General features: G+C 41.9%; 1 protein-coding gene across 5 annotated transcripts in view; it reads right to left on the bottom strand.

The window, feature by feature from the left end:
- nap1l4a (nucleosome assembly protein 1-like 4a) overlaps positions 1-16,097 on the bottom strand; it is a 64,706-nt gene that overhangs the window by 12,903 nt on the left and 35,706 nt on the right. The gene's annotated exons all lie outside the window — the stretch shown is intronic.

Here is a 16,097-nt window from a genome sequence, read left to right as displayed (position 1 = left end):
TCTCAGTCACTCCCTGGTAAGCGACAGAGCACCACCCTCACTGACAAAACATTGATGAGTTTTCAAAGGAAGGCGGAAATGTCACTGCATTCTTTATCTTGAGTTGGGAAATCACTCCATCGCCAACAATGGCAATGAGTGACTCAACATCAATATCATAAGTTTTAAAAGAAATACTTAGGAGTATTCAGGTGGTTGCACCAACATGGATTAATGCTTAAACTAGGTTAAATCAAGGTTTATATAGATGTTTAACTAATCCTAGTTAAATTAAATCCTTCCCGTAATCTAAGTTTAGTTTTCACTTTAAGCCTGTTGCTAAATGAATTAAAATAAATGGAAAACTCTTAATCAATGTACTTATGACAGACTCAATAGTTTTGCTCATGTTATAACATGCATTTGCTGTATGCCTACAGTGGGGCAAAAAAGTAATTTAGTCAGCCAAGTTTCTCAATACTTTGTTATATACACTTTGTTGGCAATGATAGAGGTCAAATGTTTTCTGTAAGTCTTCACAAGGTTTTCACACACTGTTGCTGGTATTTTGGCCCATTCCTCCATGCAGATCTCCTCTAGAGCAGTGATGTTTTGGGGCTGTTGCTGGGCAACACAGACTTTCAACTCCCTCCAAAGATTTTCTATGGGGTTGAGATCTGGTGACTGGCTAGGCCACTCCAGGACCTTGAAATGCTTCTTACAAAGCCACTCCTTCATTGCCCGGGTGGTGAGTTTGGGATCATTGTCATGCTGAAAGACCCAGCCACGTTTCATCTTCAATGCCCTTGCTAATGGAAGGTTTTCACTCAAAATTTCATGATACATGGCCCCATTCATTCTTTCCTTTACACGGATCAGTCGTCCTGGTCCCTTTGCAGAAAAACAGTCCCAAAGCATGATGTTTCCACCCCCATGCTTCACAGTAGGTATGGTGTTCTTTGGATGCAACTCCGCATTCTGTGTCCTCCAAACACGACGAGTTGAGTTTTTACCAAAAAGTTATATTTTGGTTTCATCTGACCATATGACTGACAATCTCCCAATCTTCTTCTGGATCATCCAAATGCTCTCTAGCAAACTTCAGATGGGCCTGGACATGTACTGGCTTAAGCAGGGGGGCACGTCTGGCACTGCAGGATTTGAGTCCCTGGCGGCGTAGTGTGTTACTGATGGTAGACTTTGTTACTTTGGTCCCAGCTCTCTGCAGGTCATTCACTAGGTCCCCCCGTGTGGTTCTGGGATTATTGCTCACCGTTCATGTGATCATTTTGACCCCACGGGGTGAGATCTTGCGTGGAGCCCCAGATCGAGGGAGATTAGTGGTCTTGTATGTCTTCCATTTCCTAATAATTGCTCCCACAGTTGATTTCTTCAAACCAAGCTGCTTACCTATTGCATATTCAGTCTTCCCAGCCTGGTGCAGGTCTACAATTTTGTTTCTGGTGTCCTTTGACAGCTCTTTGGTCTTGGCCAAGGTGGAGTTTGGAGTGTGACTGTTTGCAGTTGTTGACAGCTGTATTTTATACTGATAACAAGTTCAAACAGGTGACATTAATACAGGTAACAAGTGGAGCACAGAGGAGCCTCTTAAAGAAGTTACAGGTCTGCGAGAGCCAGAAATCTTGCTCGTTTGTAGGTGACCAAATAATAATTTGCAAATAAATTCATTAAAAATCCTACAATGTGATTTTCTGGATTTTTTTCTCTCATTCTGTCTGTCAAAGTTGAAGTGTACCTATGATGAAAATTACAGGCCTCTCATCTTTTAAGTGGGAGAACTTGCACAATTGGTGGCTGACTAAATACTTTTTTGCCCCACTGTATATGTGTGTGTTTGACACGTACACTTTTGTCGTCCTCCAGTGACTCTCCAGTGAAGTAGAGCATAGCTCGGGGGACTATCCTCTCACGGAAAAAATGGCCAATCTCTAAATCTGTGGCTAAGGTTAACTCGGCGTCCTCGTCCTGGGGATTAATGCTTAAACTAGGTTAAATCAAGGTTTATCTAAATGTTTAACTAATCCTAGTTAAATTAAATCCTTCCTGTAATGTAAGTTTAGTTTTCACTTTAAGCCTGTTGCTCAATGAATAAAAAATAAATTATGGCGATTAATTCTTAACTGCCACTTGAGATGGTTTAACTGATCAAATGGCAGCATATCCTACTGTGGAGAGACCAAAACGAGTTCCTCAGAATAATTAGCGACAGGTTGAATCCTGTTGAGTGTTATGATAATTAACTCATGACTAGTAAACTATTTACATGCCCATTTTGTACAACAATTGAATTGGGGCTTATGATATGCCCAGCCTTGGTTTCAATAATGATGTTACACAACTTGCTGTAACGGGCCTGATAACAGTAACATTGTAGTGAAGTAGCATTAACTTCTTATGGCTGGGGGACGGTATTGAGTAGCTTGGGTGAATAAGGTGCCCAGAGTAAACTGCCTGCTACTCAGGCCCAGAAACTAAGATATGCATAATGCATATTATTAGTAGATTTGGATAGAAAACACTCTGAAGTTTCTAAAACTGTTTGAATGATGTCTGAGTATAACAGAAAAAATCTAAACAGGAAGTGGGAAATCTGAGGTTTGTAGTTTTTCAACTCTTTGCATATCCAAGATACAATGTAAATTCGGTCTGATTGCACTTCCTAAGGCTTCCACTAGATGTCAGTCTTTAGAACTTTGATTGAGGCTTCTACTGTGAAGGAGAGAATGAGAGCTGTTGCAACCAGAGGTCTGGCAGAGTGCCATGAGCTCAGTCTCGCGTGTGACTGAGAGTTAGCTGCGTTCCATTGCATTTCTAAAGACAAAGGAATTCTCCAGTTAAAACATTATTGAAGATTTATGTTAAAAACATCCTAAAGATTGATTCTATACATCGTTTGACATGTTTCTACGAACTGTAAACGGAACTTCTTGACTTTGTCTGGACCTAGTGCTCGCACCTCATGAATTTGGATTTGTGATCTAAACGAGCGAACAAAAAGGAGGTATTTGGACATAAATGGACTTTATCGAACAAAACAACCTGGGACTGGGATTCCTGGGAGTGCATTCTGATGAAGATAATGTAAGTGAATATTTATAATGCTATTTCTGACTTCTGTATTGCTTGTTTTTGTGTCTGAGCGCTGCACTCAGATTATTGCATGGTGTGCTTTTTCTGTAAAGCTTTTTTGAAATCTGACACAGCGGTTGCATTAAGGAGAAGTGGATCTATAATTCATGCATAACACTTATCTTTTATCAATGTTCATTATGAGAATTTCTGTAAATTGACGTGGCTCTCTGCAAAATCACCAGATGTTTTGGAAGCAAAACATTACTGAACATAACGCGCCAATGTAAACTGAGATTTTTGGATATAAATATGAACTTGATCGAACAAAAAACATACATGTATCGTGTATCATGAAGTCCGATGAGTGTCATCTGATGAAGATCAAAGGTTAGTGATTCATTTTCTCTCTATTTCTGCTTTTTGTGACTCCTCTCGGCTGTGTTTTTCTGTAACTAGGTGCTGACCTAACAAACGTTTGGTGTGCTTTCGTCGTAAGGCCTTTTTGAAATTGGACACTGTGGTGGGCTTAACAAGTTTCTTTACCATGCTGTAAAATACTCGTGTTTGAGGAATTTTAATTATGAGATTTGTTTGAATTTGGCGCCCTGCACTTTCACTGGCTGTTGTCATATCGATCCCGTTAGCGGGATTTCAGCCATAAGAAGTTATCGTTAGTTTTAAAGTGCATTATAGCATGGATATTTACCTGTTATTTATGCTTACTAAATATTGGTGGGTCAAGTTTTCCATTGTCATCATAGGGGGTTATGGAGAGGGGCAAACTGCTGGTGAATCATCTCGCACATCTCTCTCAAGTTGAGGGAGCTTGCAATTGGATGTTCACTAAGATTGTCCACCAAAGCCGCCTCCAACATAATTTAAGATAATTTGGCCTAACAACTGCAGACCACCCATATGGTGTCAGATTTGCTGATGTCAATGTTGAGAACAGAGTGCCCCATGGTGGCGATGGGGTTATGGTACGGCAGGCATAAGCTATGGACAATGAACACAATTACAAAATTGACCGCAATTTGAATGCACAGAAATACTGTGACGTTATCCTGAGGCCTATTTCTTATAATGTATCTGTGACTAACAGATGCATATCTGTATTCCCAGTCATGTGAAATCCATAGATTAGGGCCTACTGAATTTTTAAATTCACATTGACCCGATTTCCTGATATGGATTGTAACAAAGTAAATGATTTGAAATGGTTACATGTTGCTTTTATATTTTAGTTTAGTATAATTAATTATTCTAAGAATACTGTATGTTGCAAAATTACAATTGGTCACCAATGTTCATGTGGGCAATGTCATACATCCACAGGCCACACCCATGGAAAACAGCCCAAGAATGTCACAACCACAGTATTCATAAACTGAAAAAAATATCAAATGAATAATGCAACAATTTTACTAAGATACAGCTAATAAGGAAAAATCTGTCAATTGAAATAAATTAGGCCCTAATCTATGGATTTCACATGACTGGCAATACAGATCTGCAGAGATACCTTTAAAAAATAAAAAGTAGGAGCATGGATCAGAAAACCAGTCAGTATCTGGTGTGACCATGCACCTCATGCAGCGCAACATCTCCTTCGCATAGAGTTGTTCAGGCTGTTGACCGTGTCCTGTTGTCCCAATCCTCTTCAATGGCTGTGAGAAGTTGATGGATATTGGAGTGAAATGGAACACGCTGTCATACACGTCGATCCAGAGCATCCCAAACAAGCTCAATGGGTGACATGTCTGTTGAGTATGCAGGCCATGGAAGAACTGGGACATTTTCAGCCTCCACGAATTGTGTACAGATCCTTGCGACCGTGCATTATCACGCTGAAACATGAGGTGATGGCCGCTGATGAATAGCACAACAATGAGCCTCAGGATCTCCCTACGGTAGCTCTGTGCATTCAAATTGACACGGTCCGCTACCAAAACCTGCGGGCTCTCATTCACTGCAGCCGACGTGAGCAAAACATTTAAACGTGTCAACCCGCGCAAGGCTGCAGGCCCGACGTCATTCCCAGCCGCGTCCCCAGAGCATGCGCAGACCAGAAGGCTGATGTGTTTACGGACATGTTCAATCAATCCTTAAACCAGGCTGCTGTCCTCACATGCTTCAAGAGGGCCACCATTGTTCCTGTTCACAAGAAAGCTAAGGTAACTGAGCTAAATGACTACCGCCCCGCCCGTAGCACTCACTTCCGTCATCATGAAGTGCATTGAGAGACTAGTCAAGGACCATATCACCTCCACCCTACCTGACACCCTAGACCCACTCCAATTTGCTTACCGCCCCAATAGGTTCACAGACGACGCAATCACATCACACTGCCCTAACCCATCTGGACAAGAGGAATACCTATGTGAGAATGCTGTTCATCAACTACAGCTCAGCATTTAACACCATAGTACCCTCCAAACTCATCATCAAGCTCGAGACCCTGGGTCTCGACCTCGCCCTGTGCAACTGGGTCCTGGACTTCCTGATGGGCCGCCCCCAGGTGGTGAGGGTAGGTAACAATATCTCCACCCCGCTGATCCTCAACACTGGGGCCTCACAAGGGTGCATTCCATTTTAAATCACCCATGACTGCATGGCCATGCACGCCTCCAACTCAATCATCAAGTTTGTAGATGACATTATATTGGTAGGCTTGCTTACCAACAACGACGAGACGGCCTAGAGGGAGGAGGTGAGGGCCCTCAGAGTGTGGTGTCAGAAAAATAACCTCACACTCAAAACAAAGGAGATGATTGTGGACGTCAGGAAACTGCAGAGGGAGCACCCCCCTATCCACATCGACGGGACAGTAGTGGAGAGGGTAGTAAGTGTTAAGTTCCTCGGCGTACACATCACAGACAAACTGAAATAGTCCAACCACACAGACAGCGTGGTTAAGGCGGCACATAAACTCAGCTTGTCACCAAAAGCACTCAAACTTTTGCATATGCACAATCGAGAGCATCCTGTCGGGCTGTATCACCACCTGGTACGGCAACTGCTCCGCCCTCAACCGTAAGGCTCTCCAGAGGGTAGTGAGGTCTGCATAACGCATCACTGGGGGCTAACTACCTGACCTCTAGGACACCTACACCACCCTATGTCACAGGAAGGCCATAAAGATCATCAAGGACAACCACCCGAGCCACTGCCTGTTCAACCCGCTATCATCCAGAAGGCGAGGTCAGTACAGGTAAATCAAAGCAGGGACCGAGACTTGAACAGCTTGTCAAGTAGAGGTCGGCCGATTAATTGGAATGGCCGATTTCAAGTTTCCATAACAATCGGAAATCGGTATTTTTGGACACAGATTATTTTTTTTTACACCTTTATTTAACTAGGCAAGTCAGTTAAGAACACATTCTTATTTTCAATGACGGCCTAGGAACGGTGGGTTAACTGCCTCGTTCAGGGGCAGAACGACAGATTTTCACCGTGTCAGCTCGGGGGACCCAATATTGCAACCTTACAGGTAACAAGTCCAAGACAATAACGACCTGCCTCTCGTTGCAGGAGACTGCCTGTAAGGCGAATGCAGTAAGCCAAGGTAAGTTGCTAGCTAGCATTAAACTTATCTTATAAAAAAAACTATGAATCACTAGTTAACTACACATGGTTGATGATATTACTAGATCTTATCTAGCGTGTCCTGCGTTGCATATAATCTGACTGACCATACAAGCAAACAAGTATCTAAGTATCTGACTGAGCGATGGTAGGCAGAAGCAGGCGTGTAAACATTCATTCAAACAGCACTTTCATGCGTTTTGCCAGCAGCTCTTTGGTGTGCGTCAAGTATTGCGCTGTTTATGACTTCAAGCATATCAACTCCTGAGAGTTGAGGCTGGTGTAACCGAAGTGGAATGGCTAGCTAGTTAGCGCGCGATAATAGCGTTTCAAATGTCTCTCGCGCTTAGACTTGGAGTGGTTGTTCCCCTTGCGCTGCATGGGTAACGATGCTAAGAGGGTGTCTGTTGTCGTTGTGTTCCTGGTTCGAGCCCAGGGAGGAGCGATTACACTGGCAATACTAAAGTGCCTATAAGAACATCCAATAGTCAAAGGTTAATTAAATACAAATGTTAGAGGGAAACAGTCCTATAATGACTACAACCTAAAACTTATTACCTGGGAATATTGAAGAGTTAAAAAGGAACCACCAGCTTTCATATGTTCTCATGTTCTGAGCAAGGAACTTAAAAACGTTAGTTTTCTTACATGGCACATATTGATTGCACTTTTACTTTCTTCTCCAACACTTTGTTTATGCATTATTTAAATCAAATTGAACGTGTTTCATTATTTATTTGATGCTAAATTGATTTTATTGATGTATTATATTAAGTTAAAATAAGTGTTAATTCTGTATTGTTTTAATTGTCATTATTACAAATAAAAATAGGCCGATAAATCGGCATCTTTTTTGGCCCTCCAATAATCTGTATCGGTGTTGAAAAATCATAAATCGGTCGACCTCTAATCTCAAGGCCATCAGACTGTTAGAGAGCCATCATTAACATTGAGTGGCTGCTGACAACATACTGACTCAACTCCAGCCACTTTAATAATGTAAAAATTGATGAAGAATGTATCACTAACCACTTTAAACAATGCCACTTCATATATTTACATACCCAACATTACTCATCTCATATGTATATACTGTACTCTATACCATCCACTGCATCTTGCCTATGCCGTTCTATACCATCATATATTTTTAATGTACATATTCTTATGTATGCTTTACACTCGTGTGTATAAGGCAATTGTGAAATTGTTAGGTTAGATTACTCATTGGATATTACTCCATTGTCGGAACTAGAAGCACAAGCATTTCGCTCGATTTCTGGAGTCTTTAATTTAAGCTCATGAAACGTGACAAACTTTACATGTTGCGTTTATATTTTTGTAACCAAAAATAAAGTGTTATCAAAATATATTTTATATTTGAGATTCTTCAAAGTAGTCACCCTTCTCTCAACCAGCTTCATGTGGTAGTCACCTGGAATGCATTTCAATTAACATGGGTGCCTTCTTAATAGTTCATTTGTGGAATTTCTTTCCTTAATGCGTTTGAGCCAATCAGTTGTGTTGTGACAAGGTAGGGGTGGTATAAAGAAGATGGTCTTTTACCAAATAGGGCTAAGTCCATATTATGGCAAGAACAGCTCAAATAAGTAAATAAAAAATGACAGTCAATCATTACTTTAGGACATGAAGGTCGGTCAATAGTTAACATTTCAAGAAGTTTGAAAGTTTCTTCAAATGCAGTCACTAAAACCATCAAGCGCTATGATTCAATTTTACCAAGACGGAGAGGGATGGAGTGCTGCATCAGATGACCAGATGACAATCCCCCGACATCAACCAAATTGACATGGTCTGGGATGAGTTGGACCAGAGTGAAGGAAAGGCAGCCAACAAGTGCTCAGCATATGTGGGAACTCCTTCAAGACTGTTGGAAAAGCACTCTAGATGAAGCTGGATGAGAGAATGCCAAGAGTGTACAAAGCTGTCATCAAGGCAAGGGAAAGGGGGATACCTAGTCAGTTGAACAACAATGCATTCAACTGAAATGTGTCTTCCGCATTTAACCCAACCCCTATGAATCAGAGGTGGGGAAAGCTGCCTTAAACCACGTCATCTGCGCCCGGGGAACAGTGGGTTCACTGACTTGCTCAGGGGCAGACAGATTTTTACCTCATCAGCTCAGGGATTCGATCCAGCAACCTTCCGGTTACTGGCCCAACACTAACCACTAGGCTACCTGATGCCCAAAGGGTGACTCCTTTGAAGCATCTTAAATATAAAATATATTTTGATTTGTTTTTGGTTACGTGATTCCATGTGTGTTATTTCATAGTTTTGATTCTACAATGTAGAAAATAGTAAAAATAAAGAAAAACCCTTGAATGAGTAGGTGTTCTAAAACTTCTGACCGGTAGTGTACATACATACGATTCACTTCTCACATGCTTGTTCAACAAACAATCATTCAAACAGACAACACTCACACATAAGTGTAAACCTTCTTTGACAGTAACACATGGGTGGGTGTGCGCATGCACACACATTCCCACAGTGGTACCATGCAGGCAGGGCTGCATTCCAGAGAGTCTGCTATGGAGGGAAAGTCAGATGAGTCAAGGTTAGCCCTTAGCCAGCATTCTCCCCATGTCCCACTCACATAGCCTGACAGACAACACTGATTGCAGGGAGATAGGAGATGGGGATGGAATGGACTTAACTTTATTCAAGGGAAGATAAAAATAGGAAAGGAGATAAGGTAGAGAATTACGAATGAAGTAAAAATAATAGACGGAACAGAGGAAAGAGTTGAATGTCATTTTGGCTATACTGAATTGAACTGAATGTTGGCTTACATTGAAGGGCGGGAAGTGAGTCTGAGAAGGTGAGGTGTACAATTTATTTATTTTTCTTTACAAAGAACTATTGTCTGAGAGATAGCGGATTCAGAGACTTGACTATGCAGGCCCCACCCTGAGGGTACACACCTGAGCTACAGTATTAATATCTACCAATCACACGCCTAGGATACACCAAAGAGGTATTCAGAGTTTGAAGGTGAGGGTTCAGGATTGGTGCATGCATGTTTGAAAGGAAGGGCTGACTAATAGATAGAAAAATGTGAGTCAAGAGCTCAAATAAAAAGGTGCTTTTTTACTCATTCAGATTACCTAAAATATGCTAACCACCTTGTGACAGTGATATAGACCCACTAGCTGGGTCACCCTTACATGGTCCTACCACCTTTGGTTTTACACACAATTGTGTGTGTGTGTGTGTGTGTTCCATTCTTCACCAAGACAATAAGAACTCCAAACTGGAGGTGTGTGATGTGTAAATGAGCTGTAGCTAAGTAAACAAACCAAAATCTTGGGTCGCACAAGCACACAGTTTAGTTCCGGTATTGGTGAAGAATGGAAAGCTCACGTCTTTGACGTAAGCTAAGCTTTGAAGTCCAACGTATGTAGGACAGAAGTTGGATTCTAGTCCACAACAGAGATTGTGCCTACACAGACCAGGCTGTGAATAACATCTAACCATCAATAGAGACAGTCATTGTGTAAGAGGCAATGTGAGCAGCCCCTGTCCTGTATATCTTTAAGTATGGACGCATCCAGATGTATAAATATAATAACAAATTTAGGCCTACTTTATAAAGCACTTTTCATTATTACAAAGAGCATCTTAAACTCACTAATCAAATTCACATCGAGATATTTAAAATGCCTAAAGAAGTGCTTGCCGTCTTAGTAACCAGATCAATATGATACATTGAAGTCTGTGCAGAATTAGTATTTGGGGGAAAGCCGTTCCACTGCCAGGATCAGGGTGCAGCGGGCAGAAGTGAGAGTCTACCGTCACCTGCTGGTTGTGTTGAACAACTGCAGAGAAACTACTGTATGCTACACATGGCCTGAAGTATAATCTTGCTTTCTGCATGCTGAGTTACCTTCGATGCTTGGATACCTTTGTGTTATTTGTGTGGGACTCATTTTTAGGAGTGGCCATCAAATCTTTCAAAAGTGTGTTTTTCCCATTATTGCATTAAGAATGTTGTGCAATGACTGGGTTTATCAGAATGCATGTTTCTATCCCTACGGCAGTCAACTTGAAAGTGCCTCGAGAGGAATATAATGTTCTTGGCATTGAACGCGACAAGCTGATCAATTGAATAGTAAACTGATTTTGCCGTCTTGTTTGCCGTCTTGTTGGCTGAGGAAAGCTCTAGTATCCTTAAATATTTAGTTGGCGTGGTGGCAACAACTTAGCAGCAGCACAGTCCCACTTCCAAATGAATATAGCAGACCCACAGGACCGCTAGATTAGCATGAAATGGGGACCATTCTTTGACAGAGGCCAGACAGTTTCAATTTGTGAAGAATGGAAAATGTGGCAATGTAGAAAGCACATTTCAGATTTTTTTCCCGCATAACCACAGACCGGGTGTGTACCCACAGACGAAAAAAAGCTGTAAGTGAAGACCGCACAGAAATAAACATTTTGGCATAAATTAAACATTTTAGGTTTGGGGCAAATCCAACATCACAGAGTTGACCCTACATATTTTCAAGTAGTGTGGAGGTATGTTACAGGTACGCTTGCTGTCAAAGGGCCTTCCACAAACTGTTGCCACAAAGTTGCAAGCTCAGAATCATCTAGAATGTAGTTGTATGCTATAGCGTTGAGATTTCCCTTCAATGGAAGTAAGGGGCCTAGCCCGAACCACGAAAAATAGCCCCAGACCATTATTCCTCCTCCACCAAACTTTACAGTCAGCACTACGGTAGCATTTTCCTGGCATCTGCCATACAGTGAAGTGTGATTCCTCACTACAGAGAGTAGTTTCCACTGCTCCAGAGTCCAATGGCAGCGAGCTTTACACCAATCCAGCCAACGTTTGGCATTGCTCATCTTAGGCTTGTGTGCAGGAGCTTGGCCATGGAAACCCAATTCATGAAGCTCTTGACAAACAATTGTGCAGAGGATGCTTCCAGAGACAGTTTGGAACTCGGTAGTGAGTGTTGCAACCGAGGACAGACCATTTTTATACGTTACAGCACTCGGGGGTCCTGTGAGCTGTGTAACCTAGCACTTCGCAACATAGCCGTTGTTGCTAATATTAGACATTTCTACTTCACAATAACAGCACTTAAAGTTGACTAGGGGAGCTGTAGCAGGCAGAAATTTGCCGAACTGACTTGTTGAAAAGGTGGCATCCGATGAAGGTGCCGAGTTGAAAGTCACTGAGCTCTTCAGTAAGGCCATTCCGCTGAAACAGCGGAATCCACTAATTTGAAGGGATGTCCACATACTTGTGTTTGTATGTTTTATTTTACCTTTATTTAACTAGGCAAGTCAGTTAAGAACAAATTCTTATTTTCAATGACGGCCTAGGAACAGTGCAATCCGCCCTGGCATGCTGTCAATTAACTTCTGGGCAGCATCCTGACTTATGGCAATAATCAATATTATTGACTATGTTTTGTTTATTCCATGTGTAACTGTTGTTGTATGTGTCAAATTGCTATGCTTCATCTTGGCCAGGTCGCAGTTGCGAATGAGAACTTGTTCTCAACTAGCCTACCTGGTTAAATAAAGGTGAAATAAAAAAAATAAATGACAGCCCATTCTTGCATAATCAATGCTTGGAGTTTGTCAGAATTGGTGGGTTTTTGTTTGTCCATCCGCCTCTTCAGGATTGACCACAAGTTCTCAATGGGATTAAGGTCTGGGGAATTTCCTGGCCATGGTCCCAAAATATCAATGATTTGTTCCCCAAGCCACTTAGCCTTATCTTATGGCAAGGTGCGCCATCATGCTGGAAAAGGCATTGTTCGTCACCAAACTGTTCCTGGATGGTTGGGAGAAGTTGCTCTCAGAGGATGTGTTGGTACCATTCTTTATTCATGGCTGTGTTCTTAGGCAAAATTGTGAGTGAGCCCACTCCCTTGGCTGAGAAGAAACCCCACACATGAACGGTCTCAGGATGCTTTACTGTTGGCATGACACAGGACTGATGGTAGCGCTCACCTAGTCTTCTCCGGAAAAGCTTTTTTCCGGATGCCCCAAACAATCAGAAAGGGGATTCAGAGAAAATGACTTTACCCCAGTCCTCAGCAGTCCAATCCCTGTACCTTTTGTAGAATATCAATCTGTCCCTTATGTTTTTCCTGGAGAGAAGTGGCTTCTTTGCTGCCCTTCTTGACACCAGGCCATCCTCCAAAAGTCTTCACCTCACTGTGCGTGCAGGTGCACTCACACCTGCCTGCTGCCATTCCTGAGCAAGCTCTGTACTGGTGGTGCTCCGATCCCGCAGCTGAATCACCTTTACGAGTCGGTCCTGGCGTTTGCTGGACTTTCTTGGGTGCCCTGAAGCCTTCTTCACAACAATTGAAACTCTCTCCTTGAAGTTCTTGATGATCTGATAAATGGTTGATTTGGGTGCAATCTCACTGGCAGCAATATCCTTGCCTGTGAAGCCCATTTTGTGCAAAGCAATGATGACGGCACGTGTTTCCTTGCAGGTAACCATGATTAAAAGAGGAAGAACAATGATGATTGTATTGCATGTATAGTACCAGTCAAAAGTTTGGGCACCTACTCATTCATTACAGGGATTCTATATATTAAAAAAAAACTTTTCTACATTGTAGAATAATAGTTAAGACATCAAAACTATGAAATAACACAGAAAAAAAGTTAAAAAATAAATGCTATACTAACTTGATGACAGCTTTGCACACTCTTGGCATTCACTCAAGAAGCTTCCTGAGATAGTCACCTGGAATGCATTTAAATTAACAAGTGTGTTTTGATAAAAAAGTATGTGGAATTTCTTTCCTTCTAACATGCTGACCAAACTAGACACACGTGTTCGCAGGTTGAAATAGCAAAACTCTGAACCAATTTGGGGACTGGTCGAAAATGTTTAATGTTTTATGGCAATTTAGCTAGCTTGCTGTTAGCTAATATGTCCTGAGAAACATTGAGTTGTTATTTTACCTGAAATACTGATCAAATCCACAGAAGAGAAAGGAATTTGGTTTGCCTTTTTGTCACCTCTCCTTCTTCAGGCTTCTAATTTACTTCTTTGGACTTTATATGGCGGTTTGAAAACAACTTTACAGTGCATTACTACAACCGACTGGAGTGTGGACGTACTACAACCGACTGGAGTGTGGAAGTTTTTCGATCACACACACACACACACACACACACACACACACACACACACACACACACACACACACACACACACACACACACACACACACACACACACACACACACACACACACACACACACACACACACACACACACACACACACACACACACACACACACACACACACGAGGGTATATGCTCCTAAACACAATGAGATGGGAGAGGCCGGATTTGCAGCACAGCTGAGCGTCACAAATAGAACCTTTTTCAATTTGAGCGCCTGGCCACGCAGATGCTCGTTGAGGCGCGAGAGCAGCATGGGTGCAATGATTAAATAACATTTGTGTGTACATTTATTTAGCATGTACACAAGATGTTAATGCGTTTGAGTTTTGATGTAACAAGCTAGAGGTGGTATACAGAAGATTGGGCTATTTGGTAAAAGACCAAGTCCATATTATGGGAAGAACAGCTTGAGCAAAGACAGTCCATCATTACTTTAGGACATGAAGGTCAGTCAATAGTGAACATTTCAAGAACTTTGAAAGTTTCTTCAAATGCAGTCGCTAAAACCATCAAGCGCTATGATGAAACTGGCTCTCATGAGGACCGCCAACAGGAAAGGAAGATCGAGTTCTCTGCTACAGAGGATAAGTTCATTAGAGCTAGCAGCCTAAGAAATTGCAGACCAAATTAATGCTCCAGAGCTCAAGTAATAGACATCTATAAATCAACAGTTCAGAGATTGCATGAATCAGGCCTTCATGGTCGAATTGCTGCAAAGAAACCACTACTAAAGGACACCAATAAGAAGAAGACTTGCTTGGGCCAAGAAATACGAGCAACGGAGATCAGACTGGTGGAAATCTGTTCTTTGGTCTGAAGAGTCCAAATTAAAGAAATATAGTTTCCAACCGCCGTGTCTTTGTGAGATACAGAGTAGGTGAATGGATGATCTGCATGTGTGGTTCCCACAGTGAAGCATGAAGGTGGTGGTGTGATTGTACTTCGCTGGTGACACTTATTTAGAATTCAAGGCACATTTAACCAGCAGGGCTACCACAGCATTCTGCAGCGATACGCCATCCCATCTGGTTTGCGCTTAGAGGGAGTATCATTGGTTTTTCAACAGGACAATGACCCAACACACCTCCAGGCAGTGTAAGGGTTATTTGACCAAGAAGGAGTGATTGAGTGCTGTCTCAGATAACCTGGCCCCACAATCACCCGACCTCAACCCAATCGGGTGAGTTGGACCACAGAGTGAAGGAAATGTAGAAAAAAAGCAAAAAATAAAAACCCTCGAATGAGTACGTGTCCAAACTTGAAATGGTACTGTACATGCAGTGCATTTGTAAAGTACTCAGACCTGGACATTTTCCACATTTTGTTACATTACAGCCTTATTCTAAAATGGATTAAAAAGATTACCCCCCCTCAATCTACACACAATAACACGTTTAGAAATTGTAGTAACTATATAGAAAAATGAAATAATATTTACATACATACTTACTCAGCACTTTGTTGATGCAACTTTGTCAGCGTTTAAAGCCTCGAGTCTTCTTGGGCAGGACACTACAAGTTTGGGGAGTTTCAGATCGCATGTATAGCGTCCTGAGGGCGAGCAGTTTGCTGACGTCAACAATGTGAACCGAGTGCCCCATGGTGGCGGGGGGGTTTTGGTATGTGCGGGAATAAGCTACAGACAACGAACACAATTGCATTTTATCGATGGCAATTTGAATGCCCAGAACTACCGTAAGGAGATAGAGGCCAATTGTTGTGCTATTCATCTGCCGCCATCACCTCATGTTTCAGCATGATAATGCACGGCCCCATGTCACAATGTGTCGGGTAGGGGGCAGCATTTGGAATTCTGGATGAAAAGCATGCCCAAATTAAACGGCCTGCTACTCGGGCCCAGAAGATACAATATGCATATATGTAACTGGTAGATTTGGATAGAAAACACTAAAGTTTCCAAAACTGTTAAAGTAGTGTCTGAGTATAACAGAACTGATTTGGCAGGCAAAACCTGAGAAAGATCCATTCAGGAAGTAGTTTTTTTTGTGGTTTTGTAGTTTTCTATTCAATGCCATTACAGTATCTATTGACTTAGGAATCAAATTGTATTTCCTATGCCTTTCACGAGATGTCAACAGTCTAGAAATGGTTTCAGGCTTGTAATTCTGATAAATGAGGGAGTAAGAGCAGTCTGAATGAGTAGACCCTGACCTGTCAGAGCTTTTTCATGCTCAATCCCGAGAGAGTGCATTTCTTGTTTACCTTTTATATTGACAACGTTATTG

Source organism: Oncorhynchus gorbuscha, linkage group LG01, assembly GCF_021184085.1.
Source record: "Oncorhynchus gorbuscha isolate QuinsamMale2020 ecotype Even-year linkage group LG01, OgorEven_v1.0, whole genome shotgun sequence".
Taxonomy (NCBI): Eukaryota; Metazoa; Chordata; class Actinopteri; order Salmoniformes; family Salmonidae; genus Oncorhynchus; species Oncorhynchus gorbuscha.
This window is presented reverse-complemented; position numbering and strand designations above follow the sequence as displayed.